Source organism: Lactuca saligna, chromosome 6 (genome assembly GCF_052625555.1).
Source record: "Lactuca saligna cultivar CGN05327 chromosome 6, ASM5262555v1, whole genome shotgun sequence".
In the NCBI taxonomy this organism is placed as follows: domain Eukaryota; kingdom Viridiplantae; phylum Streptophyta; class Magnoliopsida; order Asterales; family Asteraceae; genus Lactuca; species Lactuca saligna.
Window position 1 is genome coordinate 115,065,975 of NC_136422.1, and position 14,445 is coordinate 115,080,419.

The following is a 14,445-nucleotide window of genomic DNA, read 5'->3' on the forward strand; positions in this document are numbered from 1 at the left end:
TCAAGCTTGCACACTCTATTTGGGTACTCCGCACTGACAAAACCCTCTTGCTGACTCTTGTAAACATCCTCAGCCATCTTTCCATTAAGGAAAGCAGTTTTGACATCCATTTTCCATATTTCATAATCATGTAATGCAGCAATGGCTAGCATGACCCTAATATCCTTCTAAGTATGTAATTTACCATCCATGTCGGTCTTCTTCTTGAAGATCCACTTGCACCCAACTATCTTACGGTCGGGTACATTGTCAACCAAGTTCCAAACTTGATTGTCATACATGGATTGTATCTCGTTGTCCATAGCCTCCTTCCATTTAGCAAACTTCGGGCCTACCATGGCTTCCTTAAAGTTGTTAGGTTTATCCAAATTTACCAATGTACTATTACTGATAAATGTATCACCTTTTGCAGTAATATGGAAACCATAGTAATGCTCAGGTGCATTCCTAACCCTCATGGAATGCCTCAGAGGTACAAATTCATCAATCAGATCAACATGAGTTTACTCCTTAGGTTGATTGCTAGGGTTTGAGGTTCCTACACCACGTGACTCTTTAATTTCTTCAAGTTCATCTTGTCTGCCACTGTTTCCTTGGCTTATGAACTCTCTCTCGCGAAAGACCCCTCTTCTTGCCACAAAGACCACATTCTCACTGGGTCTGTAGAAGAGGTAACCAAAGGATTTATATGGGTAGCTGATGAAAATACACCTCTCACTTCGAGGTTCGAGCTTATCTTAAGTCTCACGTCTCACGAAAGCCTCACAACACCAAATCTTGATGTGGTACAAATTGGGAACTTTCCCAGTCCACATCTCATGAGGTGTTTTGGCAACCTTCTTTGTAGGGACTAGATTAAGGATATGGGCGAGATTCTCTAAGGTATACCCCCAAAAGGAGATTGGTAGCGAAGCTCGACTCATCATAGAGCGAACCATGTCCAACAAATTCTGATTACGCCTCTCAGCCACACCATTCAAATGTGATGTCCTGGGAGGTATCAATTGTGATACAATCCCACACTCCTTAAGATAGTCGAGGAACTCTATACTAAGATACTCACTACCTCGATCGGATCAAAGGATCTTAATGTTCCTACCCAATTGATTCTTTACTTCCTATTTAAACTCTTTATACCTTTCAAAAGTCTCTAACTTATGCTTGATTAAGTAGACATAACCATATCCACTAAAATCATCAGTAAAAGTCAAATAATAGCAATTAGCATCCCTTGTGGCGGTTTTAAAGGGTCCACATACATCAGTATGTATAAGCTTAAACAAACCCTCGCCCCTTGCACAAGTACCAGTGAAGGGTGATTTTTTCATTTTCCCAAGCAAACAAAATTCACAACTATCATCTGACTATAGGTCAAATGACTCCAAGACTCTATCCTTTTGGAGTTGGCCTACACGTTTCTTGCTTACATGACCAAGACAACAATGCCATAATGATGCTTTATGCAAGATAGTAGAGGAATCAATACACAACACATTATTTCCTAGGTTATCTACAACCGACACAGGTTCATACACACCATCACAAGGTAATGCTTTAAAATAAAAAAAAACATTATTAAAGAAGGCATTAATACCACCACATTCATTATCAAAAGAAAAGTTAAACCCTAGTTTGTACAAACCATGAAAAGAAATAATATTTCTTGCCATTTTAGACGAGTAAACATACTTATTCAAATCTAACTTTAACCTACTACTTAGCAACAAAGTATAAACTCCAATCTTGGTAACAGGTAAAGCCTTCCTACTCCCATGATTAGGTTTATCTTTAGTTTGCTGAGAGTAACTTCCTCCTTGTTCATGTGGTATGTAATTCAAAATTGGTCATAACAAGAAGGTAAGGAGTGCAAAATGATGTCAATTGCCAACTCCTCTAGAAAGTTAACATTTAGTTTCAGCAAACGGTCAACATACATTTGCATCTTTTGCATGTGGCCTGTGATGGGTTCACCACCCTTCATTCGGGTTGTGATCATGGAGTAGATTATTTCATATTGCTCTTAACGAGCACTTTGATAGTACATTTCCATCAAATCCTGGTGCATCTCAAAAGGGTAATAGTCCTCATAGGACTTTTGGAGCTCGGATTACATCGTGACCATCATGATACATGCCATTTTAGTGGCATCTCTCTCATGTGCCCTGAATTCAGCGATCTCCTCAGGAGTAGTAGTAGACTCATTGAGTTCCTTAAGCTCCTTGTCGAGGACATATTCCTTGTCCTCATAATGAATGACCATCCTGATGTTACGGATCCAATCCATAAAGTTTGTACCATCGAAGATGACTCTCCCACAAAGGTTCATGAGAGAGAAGGAGCTGGTAGGGTTAGAGCCCAAAGCATTGTTGTTGGAAGACATCTGAAAAGAAGAAAACAAGTTTAGATTAGATATATAGAGTTCTTAATAAAACACCAAAATGTAATATTAAGGAAATGACCCAACACAATATATTATCACTTAGAAGAGGGATGTTGTAATCTAAGCCATAACATATTTAACGGTAGGTGAATGACGATTCACCAATTTCCACCACGAAAACGAAATAAATTATTAGGTTTTAATTGGTTTTGAAATTCCTAGGTTGTTTTGAGATTCATTGAAAATTTCAACGGCATGTTTCAATCTCGAATGTGCCTTTCAAGTTTTATGAGTGGGATGCCGAGAATCACAAAACAAGGTATGAATAACCATGCAAATTCACTTGGTACCCTTAATATTATCACCTAATCAATGTGCCGGTTACCCACACACGCTCCACCGATCTATTTTAAACATTAAGTCACCCTTTGTTATCCTTACTAGTCCAAGTTAGTGTGTTGGTTGCCCACACACGCTCCACCAATGACTTGGTATGGTACAAAGTGTGAATTTCATGGGTTAGCACCATATTCACATTTTCCTAAAGTAACTAAGATTGGGAATTATAAAACATTTAGTTACTTTATAATAATCATTATACTTTTAATGAGAAGTAAAGTCATTGTCCTACCTGTTCGGCTAACGACCCTCCACCAATCAAGGAAGCGGTGGGTGAGAATGGGCACCCATTAAGCTGCCATTTTATAGGCAACAACCTTATACCCCCCTTATTGATCGACTTCGTGAATGAGGCCTACTAATGGTAAAACGACTTGGTCTTATATATATATATATATATATATATATATATATATATATATATATATATATATATATATATATATATATATATATATATATATATATATATATAATAATAATAATAATAATAATAATAAACCATTAATGTTATAATAGGATAAGGGTTGAATTTTAACTTTAAAAACTCTAAGGGTTTGGAATTAAAGTATTCTTAAATGTGTGCAACTTTACAAATTCCAAAACTTGAGGGAAAGTTTTGAAACTATTCAAACCTCTTCATTTCATAACTTATGAATTAATAGCTCATAAAAGTGAAGATTCTTCATTTTTATGTAACTTATGTGTTTTAAATGGACATTAAAAGAAAGTGATTTTTGGTTATCCATAACTTTAGAACAAATTATGGATCTCATTAAAACACATAATTGATCAAGAATTAATCATTAAAAAATTTAGCAAGTAATTCCTATGATCTAACAATAACTCATAAGGACATGAATATTCATATCAAAACTTCAAGAATCATATGAACACATATAAACATGAAAATTTGATATTAGCCATTGTAAATGGATTAGCATAACCATTACACCACCTAAAACAGGTTTTAAAACACCAATACAGATGATCTAACAATAACTCATAAGAACATGAATATTAGTATCAAAACTTTAAGAATCATATGAACACATATAAACATGAAAATTTGATATTAGCCATTGTAAATGGATTAGCATAACTATTACACCACCTAAAACAGGTTTTAAAACACCAATATAGTTTAGGGTAATGTTTCTAGTCCATTTCCAGCAGCAAAAGTCGAAAAACTAAAGTCAGAGCCTCCGACTCGGCGAGTCCACTGTCCATACAACAAGTTTTTTGATTTTTTCAGCAAGTTTGCAACAAATATCAAGAAAACAAGCCTTGGCTCTGATACCACTGATGGGTTTTAAGCATTCTAACACACCTATGGTGTACATGCAACCCTATTAAACCTTGGATCTATGTTTTCCTATACACTTTATGGAAGAAATAGGTTGTTTTGAAAAGTTTAAATTTATTCTAATTTTTTAGACGTTATGTAATTAATGCTTTCTTCACATATTGTCACCCCAGAAAAGGAGCAATTATGTGGGTACATCAACATCTCAAATACCCCCGAAACAGGTCAAAGACTTTGTAAGTTAATATAATAATATGTTTTGTCAACTCCTTTTCCAATATTTTTAATTAACTCATATTTTCCATATACTAAACATGGTACATAATTTTCAGTAAAGTTTGCATGACAGTGAAGAAAATCATGTTGCATCTATGTGTGAGAAGCCACAAGTTGAATCTTCAATAGAAAATGGGATATCAGCACTTCAACCCAAGACAATGCAACAATTGACCAAAGTACATATATTTGACATGTTTACATAGATATTCATGTGTCAGTTAAACTTTATACTTATAAATTTACTAATATGTGCATCTATATCTTTGTAGAAAATAAAATGTTCCCTATCAGTGTGTGAACGTAGCAACGTCGTTGCGAAGGTTTATGTACACTATTCTACAAATGAAAACCAGACAATACATGGAAACTGTAACGCTTGGTTTCAGATATGAACTTATTTTACAATTGTTTATATTTCCTTTGGGACACGGTGTGTTGGAAACCTCATCACGGCGTTTCAAGGTGACTTTGGTAGTGGAGATTAATGAACCAACACGGTGAGTCGAGGTGCCTCAACTCAGCGTGTTGGCAGTTGGGAAGGAACCCCTAATTTTTAGGGTGTTTCACCCAATTTTAAGGCCTTAAGTCCCTTGGTTGGCCTCCTTAACAACCACCTACATCCAGAAACCCTAAAGTCGAGTATCATCTTCCATAGTTGAGTTTGTGAAGTGTTGATTTTGTACTCTTTTGAATGAGCCTTCAAGTTTGAAGCTGTCTAGATTGGAGGGAAGGCTATAGATCCAGAATCTCCCCACTTGTTATAGTAATCCTTGAGGAAAAATTTTATACCGTACTTTGTTATTGTTTATATCTCTTCTTTTGGGGTTTTGTCATGATTTTTGGACTCATTGATGGATTTTCTAAGGAGCTGATTGTTTCATGGGTTCTCATGTTGGATCTGGCCATTTTGTGACCTCATTAAGCTTAATGTTGCAAGCTTTATTAGGTTCTAGGTCTTATTCATGCATTAAGTCCTTTATTAAGACCTTCTTGAGCTCTAGAGCTTCTTTTTGGAATTCATGAACATAAAGTTGGCAATTTTACGTGAGTTTCCAGCCTTTGGGTGTCAGATCTACATTTCGGGACTATGTCCTTGGAGATTAAGAGCTTAATGGATTAAGCCCTCACTCAAATGAGCCTATGGTTTGGGTTTTGACCCATTATGGTGGTTCCTAAGGGTAAAGTTGGAAACTTTACCCTTATAGATATCATTGTGGTGGAGATCTGAGCTTTGGAACTCTTAGATTTGATGAAGAAAACTTAATGCATTAAGTTGTTGGATTTATGGAGAACTCGGTGTGTTCATTAGTAATCACGGCGAGTTGATATGTTTTTTCCTAATATTGCAACGGATGTAGAAACACATCATGTTGAAGAATGACACAGCGTGTTGGGTCAACTCAGACTACTGACCTTGACTTTTGACTTTAGTCTTTGACCAAGTTTGACCTATAAGGGGTTTTGGGGCATTTTGACTTGTATTTAAGGAATTATTTATGTTTAAGGGTTGAGTAGAGCTGATATTCAGAGCTGGGACCTGTTTTGCTATCGTTCAATATTCAAGGTGAGTTTCCTCACTTGTTTAGTGGGTCTAAGGTACCAAGGCCGATCCTCGTTTAGTTTGGTTATTATACTTGTTGCTGTGTGATACTTATATGTGCTTATATATGTATGTCTATTGGGTGGGGCCCGTTATGTAAGTGTAGGTGGGGCCCGTATCTCATTATTATCTGAGTATGGGTAGGGCCTATATCACATTATTATGCAAGTGTGGGCGAGGCCCGTATCTCATTGGGCAGGGCCCGTTATTCGACTGTGGGTAGGGCCCGTATCTCACTATTATCTGTGTGTGGATGGGGCTCGTATCTCATTATGGCATAATACATATGGTATGCGGTAGTTTGGGGAACTCACTAAGCTTTGTGCTTACTGTTTTCAGTTTATGTTTTAGGTACTTCCGGTTGCAAAGGGAAGAGCTCGGGTTGACTTCATCGCACACACCATTAGGATTCTGCATATGATGTTTTACTTTGATTTTATGGAAATTGATACATTGGTTTTTATTTGAAATGTTTGGTTGATATTGGAATATACTATTTTATCTATTATTAAAAATGAAATTTTTGGGACCGTATTTTTGGATGTTTTGTTGATATTAGAGCCTTGCTTTGAGGGATTCGGGCATACTCTCGGGTGTGCCTCAACTCAAACTAAGGACTTGGTAGAATTTTAGAAAGGAAAATCATTTTATAAAAAAGATTTCTAAAAAGAAATAAAGGGTGTGGTGCATTCAATCGGCCGGGTTCAAGTAAGTTTTCCAAAATTACCCATACATGTTATTTGATATGCTTGAATCTATAAATCGCATGCTAGTTAGGGATAAGGATCTTCTCATGCATTTATATCCATATTGTATGATCTTGTAGACTTGCATGTAAGTACAGATCAGTCGGTAATAGGATGGCATGATTAGGTTATGCTTGTTTATGTTTACTTGATGCTCAAATGCTACTTGGTTTGTGCTTTTAGGATGTCGAATTAACTTCAACTAAATGGTAAATCAATGTGCTAAGTTACATATTATGGGAACTACATAATTTTAGAGGGTAGGTTTTAACTCTGTTGCACAGCTCTTGTCTGGGTCCAACCATTATAGTGTGAGACCTTTATTCGAAGATTTATCTAGTTTTTGTCATATGTAACTATATTCGTGGACTAGTTAGGGGAGGTTAGCAGGAGTTCCTTTTGCATCTGATGGTGGAGAGTCGTATGGAGTTTTCCCTAGGAAAACCTAGGATGAGATTTAGTGTTAGGAGTCTTATATGTGAGAGAATAGTTGGATATCGAGTAACTTGGATAAGTTTAAGGGGCTTCTTGAGGAAAGTACAAATAGATGTGGAAGGTAGTATGGGCCCATACTACTGAAAGCAGTGGATACGTACTCGATTCAAGGAGTGCTGCAATGAAGCTAGGGTGCTTGTGGAGCGAGATTTTTCCCCGATGTGTATATTTGATGTGTATTCTGATGGGTTTTATGGTCTATTTTTAGTATGGTGGTATTACGAGGCAAACCAGTTGGCAGTTCTGGTATTGGTGAGGACTCTGGCTCGGGTTTCGAGTTGAGTAGCTTGATGACAAGACGAGGGATTTCATCTCGTCTGAGATTACGTATAGTATCCTTGAGCAGACTCCTATGATATTTGGCACGGTCAAGGAGGGCATTCTATAGATTCTTGATAAGAGGTTGAGCACCTTTAGCATTGAGAATGTGGCTTTGGTCGGGACACGCTCTCTGGCCTTCAGAGAGTTTCGTTCGTATGGAGCACCAGACTATCATGGAGCGAGGACCCCATTGTAAGCAACAGGTGGTTAGCAGATGTTGCTAATGCTTTCCATACCAACCGTTGTCCTGAGGGGGACAAGGCCAGACTAGCTTCCTGCCTCTTGAAGGATAGGGCGCATGATTGGTGGGAGGAGGTAGGGCGTGCTATTAGAGATGATGTTGGTATTGATTCGATGACCTAGAGTAATTTCTCGACCAAGTTCCGAACCGAGTTTGCACTGGTGATTGAGGTGCAGGAGCTGGCGTGAGAGTACCAGGATCTCCGCCAGACTACTGAGATGGTGGTTGAGATCACCACTACGTTTAGGGAGAGGGTACTTCTGGTTCAGCAGTATGTGGTGGGCGAGGAGATGAAGAAGGCCCGATACCATGAGAATCTGAGGAGTGATATTTGACAGTTTGTTAGTCAATTTAGCTGCAAGACGCTGGAAGACATGATAGTGAGGGATAGGAAGTGGGAGATTGATCTGGAGATGGAGAAGAGGATGAAGCCAGATTTTGTGTCCAATGTTTAGGGTATGGGATAGAGACCCAAGGTGGTGGATTCGAAAGGGAAGGGCCAGCAGGGCAAAGGTCGTTGCGACAAGTGCAACAGGTCGCACGAGGAGATGTGCAGGGTGGGTGGTTCTGGCTGATTCAAGTGTGGCTGAACTGGTCATGTCAGCAGGGATTGTACTGCTACCACCACCATCACCCCGATATCTGATCTGATTTGCTTTTAGTGCAATCATAGGGTCCACGAGAGGGCTCATTGTCCGAGTTTGGGTGTAGCAGAACCGATGTCAACACCCGCTTCTACAACATTGAGGATTATTGACAGCTATCAGGGCCGAGCTAATGCACCTAAGGCGAAGAGCAGGGATTTCCAGCTGACAGCCGAGGAGGCACGTGCAACTCCTAATGTCATGTTGGGTATGTATCTTCTATTTTCTCTTTATTTATATTGATTTTTTTCTTATGTTTTTGTGTTTTGATTTAGGATCATTCCTTGTGAACAGTATCTCTGCTATAATATTGTTTGATTCGGGGGCTACCCAATCTTTTATGTTGCTTCCGCTTAGCAAGAGATTTGTTGGAGCTACGGGGGAGTTGGATTGTCCTCTAGATGTTGAGATTTCTAATGATAGTGTTTATTGATGATATCTTGGTTTATTCCAAGACTCAGAAGCAGCATGAAGCGAATTTGAGAGAGGTACTAGAGACTTTGAGAAGAGAGAGACTCTTTTCAAGGTCTCCAAGTGCGAGTTCTGGTTATGCGAGGTGCGGTTTCAAGGGCACCATGTCAACTAGAAGGGTATTATGGTCGATCCGGCCAAGGTCGAGGCTATGATGTAGTGGGAGGTTCAGAGGTCTCCATCTGAGATTCAGATTTTTCCTTATTTGGCTGGTTATTATCGAAGATTCATCCATCATTTCTCCAAGATTGTTGTTCCATTGACTCGAATGACCAAGAAGTCGGTGACATTTCGTTGGGGGCCTGAGTAGCAGACAACTTTCGAGACTATTAGGCAACGATTGTGTGAAGCGCCGATTCTGAACCTGCCTAAGGATGACGATGATTTTGTGGTTTATTATGATTCCTCATTCACGGGTTTGGGTGCAATATTGATGCAACAGGGTTGCACGATCGCTCATGCTTCGACGCAGCTGAAGCCTCATGAGGCGAAATATCCGATGCATGATTTGGAGTTAAGGGATGTGGTTTTCGCCCATAATATTTGGTGGCATTACCTCTATGGGATTCATTATACTATGTACATGGACCGCAAGAGCCTGAGGTATTTGATGGATCAGCCAAACCTGAATATGAGGCAACATCGTTGGTTGGATGTGGTGAAGGATTATGATTGCGAGATCCTTTATCACACGGGGAAGGCCAATGTGGTGGCCAATGCTCTTAGCCGTAAAGGGGTTCACGGCTCCGATCATATATATATATATATATATATATATATATATATATATATATATATATATATATATATATATATATATATATATATATATATATATATATATGCTTGAGGATGACTGTGGTTACTCCATTGTTGGAATGGATTCTTGAGGAACACGTTGAGGCAATAAAGGAATAGCAGCAGAAGAGCGAGTGGATTGTGGGTTAGGTGGCTTCCTTATATTATGATAGTCGAGGATTGTTGACCCTACATCAGAGAGTCTGGGTTTCATATTTGGGTGGTGTGCGCTAAGTTCTGATAGAGGGGGCTCAAAGGTCGAGATTATACATTCATCCTGGGGTAACAAAGATGTATAAGGATCTTTGTCATGATTATTGGTGGCACTGCATGAAGCAGGATGTGGCATTGTTTTTGGAGCAGTGCTTGACTTGCAGGAAAGTCAAGGACACGCATCAATGACCTCATAACAAGATGCAATCGTTGGAGATTCTCGTTTAGAAATGGGAAGATATCACGATGGATTTTATCACGAAGCTTCCCAGGACTATCCACAGAGTGGATTCTATCTGGTTCATAGTGGATCGATTGACCAAGAGCATGCATTTCATTCTGATCTAGGAGAGTATTTCTGCAGATAAATTGGCTGAGATTTATATCCGGGAGGTGGTGGCACGTCATGGGGTGCCAGTATCAGTGGTTTCATATTGGGATGTTCGCTTTACTTCCTGATTTTGGAAGCGCTTTTAGGACGAGATGGGAACTTGTCTCCATTTCTATACAGCATTTCATCCGCAGACCAATAGGCAGAGTGAGCAGACGATTTAGACTCTTGGGGATATGTTGCATGCGTGTGTATTGGATTGTGGTGGGAGTTGGGATATGTATCTTCTATTAGTGGAATTTTCATATAACAATAGTTATCACACTAGCATTCATCGACCTCTTTTTTAACTGCTCTACAGGAGGAAATGCAGGACCCCGATTTGTTGGGCGAGGTCGGTTAGCGAGTCATGGGGAGTACCGAGGTGGTACTCAAGACTACTAAGTTAACTTAGCAGGTTCTGAGCAGGCTCCAGATAGCTTAGAGTCGGCAGAAGAGCTATGCCGACAAGTGCTGGTTAGACTTAGAGTTCCAAGTTGGAGATATGGTTCTCCTGAAGGTGTCACCTTGGAAAGGTGTCATCCGGTTCAAGAAGTGGGGAAAATTGGGCCCTAGGTATATCAGTCCCTTCAGGGTTTTGGCTTGGGTAGGCCGAGTAGAATATCGCCTTGATCTTCCAACCAAGCTCAGTTAGATTCATAGAACATTTCATGTCTCTCAGTTGCGGAAGTGTTTAGTGGATGATTTCGCAGTCATGCCTATGGATGATATTCAGGTGGATGATCGCTTGAATTATATCGAGGAACCGGTGGCAATTTTGGATAGAAAGACGAAAAACTTGATGAACAAGGTTGTAGAGTTAGTGAAGGTGCAGTGGCGGCATTGCAAGGGATCATTGTGAAACTAGGAGCCCAAGTAGAAGATGAGGGAGCATTACCCAGGATTTTTCGAGGCAGTGGACTTCGAGGATGATGTTTGATTCAAGTTGGGGAGAATCGTAACGCTTGATTCTCGGTATAAACTTATTTTCCAAATTTTTATATTTTCTTTGGGACACGGCATGTTGGAAGCCTCAACACGGTGTGTCGAGATGGCTTTGGCTGCGAAGATTAATGAACCAACACAGTGAGTTGAGGTACCTCTAACTCGGCGTGTTGGTAGTTGGGAAGGAAACCCTAATTTTTAGGGTGTTGTACCCTATTTAATGGCCTTAAGTCCCTTGGCTGGCCTCCTTACCAGCCTCCTCTATCCAGAAACTCTAAAGTCGAGTATCATTTTCCATAATTGAGTGTTTGAGCTTGTGGAGAACCTTGAGTGTTGATTTTGTACTCTTTTGAAGGAGCCTTGAAGTTTGAAGGTGTCTAGCTTGGATGGAAGGATATAGATCCATAATATCCCCATTTGTTTCAGTCTCTTTGAGGTATCAAGTTTATACCATGCTCTGTTATTGTTTAAATCTCTTCTTTTGGGGTTTTATCGTGATTTTTGGGCTCATTGATGGCTTTTCCAAGGAGTTGAGTGTTTCATGGGTTGTTATTTTAGATCTAGCCATTTTGTGGCCTCATTTGGCTTAAAGTTGCAAGCTTTATTAGGTTCTAGGTCTCATTCATGCATTAAGTCATTTATTAAGCCCTTCTTGAGCTCTAGAGCTTCTTTTTGGCATGCATGAACATAAAGTTGGCAACTTCACATGATTTTACATCATTTGGGTGTCAGATCTACATTTTGGGACTATGTCTTTGGAGATTAAGAGCTTAATGGGTTAAGCCCTCACCCAAATGAGCATAGGGTTTGGGTTTTAACCCATTTTGGTGGTTCCTAAGGGTAAAGTTGGAAACTTTACCCTTCTAGATATCATTTTGGTGGAAATCTGAGATTTGGAGCTCTTAGATTTGATGAAGACAGCTTAATGCATTAAGTTGTTAGATTTTTGGTGAACTCTGCGTGTTCATTAGTAAACACGACAAGTTGGTACAGTTTTTCCCAATCTTGCAACGTATGTAGAACACGACATGTCGAAGAACGACATGGCGTGTTGGGTCAACTTGGACCGTTAACCTTGACTTTTGACTTTAATCCTTGACCAAGTTTAACCTATAAGGGGTTTTGGGGCATTTTGAGTTGTATTTAAGGAATTGTTTCTGTTTAGGGGTTGGGTAGAGCTTATATAAGGATTCGGGACCTGTTCAACTATTGTTCAATATTCGAGGTGACTTTCCTCACTGGTTTAGCGGGTCTCAGGCACCAAGGTCGACCCTCATTTAGTTAGGTTATTATACTTGTTATCTGTGCGATACTTGTATGTGCTTCTATATGTATGTCTATTAGGTGGGGCCCATTATGTGAGTGTGGGTGAGGCCCGTATCTAATTATTATCTGAGTGTGGGTGGGGATCGTATCTCATTATTATCTGGGTGTGGTCAAGGCCCGTATGTTAGTATTATCCGAGTGTGGGCGAGGCCTGTATCTTATTGGGTGGGGTCTATTATTTGAGTGTGGGTGGGGCCTGTATCACACTTTTATCTGAGTGTGGACGGGGCCCATATCTTATTATTGCATGATATGTATGGTATGTGGTAGTTTGGGGAACTCACTAAGCTTTTTGTTTACTGTTTTCAATTTATGTTTCAGGTACTTCCAGTTACAAAGGGAAGCTCGCGGGTTGATTGCATCGCACACACCATTGGAATTCCTCATATGATGTTTTACTCTGATTTTATGGCAATTGATACATTGATTTTTATTTGAAATGTTTGGATGATATTGGAAAATACTATTTTATCTATTATTAAAAATGAAAAAATTTTGGGACCATATTTTAGGAAGTTTCAGAAAGCCACTAATGACTTATTACTATAGAGTTTATGTGGATGAAGCAATAATGTCAGCCGCATGTGTATCAAATGAAGATAACAATAATTTTCAATGCAATCGGTTGTTTTTTGGCTTGTGAAAAAAATCTTGTAACTCTTGATCATAAGGTACTTTAGTTTCATATGGTATATTAACTAATACTTATCTTTATTAATTAAGCCTTACAATTTAAAAAAAAAAAATGATTGTATTAGTTTATTTCATACATTAATTGGGCATGTGTGTTTCAATGCATGTTTAACACCTATTTTACTTTATGTTGTTACAAGTTCCAGATATACATATAGTTGAAGCAAATAACGCAATACAAAAGCACAAGAAAAAGCAATCGAAGAATTATTATCCAGCAACCGGACAAAGGAGTACAACAACTGAAAACAACACTACTCATAATTAAAAAAAAAAAAAAAAAAAAAAAAAAGTAGAGTTTAATATATTTGGTTTATATAAGTGTATATGTATGTTTTTTAATATAATAACTTTATATAGTTATTATTATTAAAAGTTAAATTTTTTTTACATTATATTTTATATAATATATGTAATTAAATTTAAAAAAAAAACATTCTACAATATAAATAATAAAAAATGTATTAGTGTTTGTATTAAAACTTGTCATTGTATGTAAACAATATTAATGATAAACTATTAAATATGTTTGTGAAGATAACATATACTTATAGCATAATTATATTCGTGTCTCAAAAAGTCAACAACGACCGTGATAATATTTATAAACGGTGAGTATAATTAAGTGAACATTTATAACTCTATAGGAAAAAACACATCACTATAAGTGTATTATTCTAACCGTTTAATTGTCCGATGAGTAAGTAAATGTACACAATAATGATTTAATAAATTGGTTTTGACGAAGATTGAGAAAGCTTTTTGATAAAGTTATTTATAAAGAAACTATTGAAAAGTTTATTTCAACTAATATTTAAAAGATGACTATTTTTAAGTGGAAGCATATTTTCTATTTTGTGTATTATTAGGATGAACTTTTATTTTATGTATTTTGCAATAGAATATGAATTGTTATAATTTTTTTATTTAATATTTTAGATCGTTCAAGTTTTAGGGTCTATTTTTTTTTGTTAAATTGCATGGGGTCTTTGAATTTTTCCAAAGTGTGCATGGAAAATGAAAATCAATACATATTTATACTATTTCCGCATATTGTACCTTTGGTTTCATTGCGCGAGGTGTTGTTGAGATTCTCAATAGAATCCAATGAATCATTCATAGTAATATTATAATCACAAGATCTATAAATATAGTTTTTAAAAAAATTAGCTTTCGACGTACTCACAAATATTAGCACCAAAAGTTGTAAAAGATTTA